Genomic DNA, 2,500 nt, shown 5'->3' with positions numbered 1-2,500 from the left:
CTTCAAAGTGATGTGGGAGAAGTTTGGGATCAAAAGGAATTGATCTTGACATGGTTGGTGCATAGCCAAGTTCATGATTTTGGTGTTTTGGCTTGATTTTGTGGCTTGGTGGTGATTTTGGTGAAAAACGAAAATCATGGTTTTGGAAAAGTGGCTGGACTCAATCCTCACAAATGCCTTCAAAGTGATGTGGGAGAAGTTTGGGATCAAAAGGAATTGATCTTGACATGGTTGGTGCATAGCCAAGTTCATGATTTTGGTGTTTTGGCTTGATTTTGTGGCTGATTTTGGTGAAAAACGAAAATCATGGTTTTGGAAAACTGGCTGGACTCAATCCTCACAAATGCCTTCAAAGTGATGTGGGAGAAGTTTGGGATCAAAAGGAATTGATCTTGGCATGGTTGGTGCATAGCCAAGTTCATGATTTTGGTGTTTTGGCTTGATTTTGTGGCTTGGTGGTGATTTTGGTGAAAAACGAAAATCATGGTTTTGGAAAAGTGGCTGGACTCAATCCTCACAAATGCCTTCAAAGTGATGTGGGAGAAGTTTGGGATCAAAAGGAATTGATCTTGACATGGTTGGTGCATAGCCAAGTTCATGATTTTGGTGTTTTGGCTTGATTTTGTGGCTTGGTGGTGATTTTGGTGAAAAACGAAAATCATGGTTTTGGAAAAGTGGCTGGACTCAATCCTCACAAATGCCTTCAAAGTGATGTGGGAGAAGTTTGGGATCAAAAGGAATTGATCTTGACATGGTTGGTGCATAGCCAAGTTCATGATTTTGGTGTTTTGGCTTGATTTTGTGACTTGGTGGTGATTTTGGTGAAAAACGAAAATCATGGTTTTGGAAAACTGGCTGGACTCAATCCTCACAAATGCCTTCAAAGTGATGTGGGAGAAGTTTGGGATCAAAAGGAATTGATCTTGACATGGTTGGTGCATAGCCAAGTTCATGATTTTGGTGTTTTGGCTTGATTTTGTGGCTTGGTGGTGATTTTGGTGAAAAACGAAAATCATGGTTTTGGAAAAGTGGCTGGACTCAATCCTCACAAATGCCTTCAAAGTGATGTGGGAGAAGTTTGGGATCAAAAGGAATTGATCTTGACATGGTTGGTGCATAGCCAAGTTCATGATTTTGGATTTTTGGCTTGATTTTGTGGCTTGGTGGTGATTTTGGTGAAAAACGAAAATGTTGGTTTTGGAAAACTGGCTGGACTCAATCCTCACAAATGCCTTCAAAGTGATGTGGGAGAAGTTTGGGATCAAAAGGAATTGATCTTGACATGGTTGGTGCATAGCCAAGTTCATGATTTTGGTGTTTTGGCTTGATTTTGTGGCTTGGTGGTGTGCCAAGAATCATGAAATTTTCAAAGTGGTGGTTTTTGAGTTTTGTGGGTTGGAAAGTGTCACAAATGCATGCAGAATGAGGTCTAGAAAGTTTGGTATCAAAACCAAGCCATCTTGATGTGGTTTTGAATTTTTGAAATGTTGGAAAATAGAGGGTTTTGAAAAAAATTCATGAAAATTCGAAACCTTGGCCAATCCTAACGAAACTTGGTGGGCACCTTCTTGATATTATTATGGGATGGACTGGAAAAAATCACGCAAAAATACGGTGTCTAGATACGTTTTTCCATTTTTCCCGATTTTCCACATTTCGGGTCTTTGGAAAAATAAAAAAAATACTTCCCCATGTCGAAAAATTCTAATTTTTTGCAGGCAATGTTGTACCATTTTTATGAGGATCCCTGCAAAAAATCTCGTGAAAATTCGTTCTCTAGGTCCCAAAACAGAACTTATGTCTACTCAAAAAAAGTGTATCTACTTGTACAAAAGTGGCTTTTGCATATTTAGCTATTATAGGGGGGGGGTGTTCCTCAATGCAGCCAGCTCTTGCACCATGGAAAATTCTGGTGCGGTCCCTTCATTCCCCCCTGTTTTGGCTTGCTTTGTGGTGGGGCAAGTCAAAACGCCCACACATGGGTGATCCACCAACTTGGGTTGGTGTCACCCGTTGTGGGCGGCGGCATGGTGGTGGCCGCCGTCGGTTCCGGCCGACTGACCCGGTGGGAAAAAATGTGAATCTGTTATGTGGATTTGTGGCACGCTGGTGGGATTTTCGTTGTGTGGCTCATTTCTAGGCTTGTGAGCATCATGAAGGGGGTATGGCTTCCAACCGTTCGCGGGGAAGGGGCCATCATGTCTGGCTTGCTGCCGGCCGGGGGGGTAATGTCATCAGTCAGCGTCCGCTTGGGCTCACATTTGTGCTGGTTACGCCCAGGGTCATGTGGTTGATATTGAGGGCTTTATTACTCTCGGTCCAGTAGCGCGCGGCCACCACAGGGAAGGCACGGCCTCATCCGCGTGGCTTCTCCCTCACGAGCATCTTGGCGATCCGCCATGGTGGTCGTGCTGGAGAAGAAGCACGGATGAGACGGGTTGGAACTGTGGCCCGGTGCGATCGGGGAAGATTTGTGCCACGCAAATCGTTGGGTGGCTTA

This window comes from Phaseolus vulgaris, chromosome 6, assembly GCF_051622355.1.
Source record: "Phaseolus vulgaris cultivar YP4 chromosome 6, ASM5162235v1, whole genome shotgun sequence".
In the NCBI taxonomy this organism is placed as follows: domain Eukaryota; kingdom Viridiplantae; phylum Streptophyta; class Magnoliopsida; order Fabales; family Fabaceae; genus Phaseolus; species Phaseolus vulgaris.
This window is presented reverse-complemented; position numbering follows the sequence as displayed.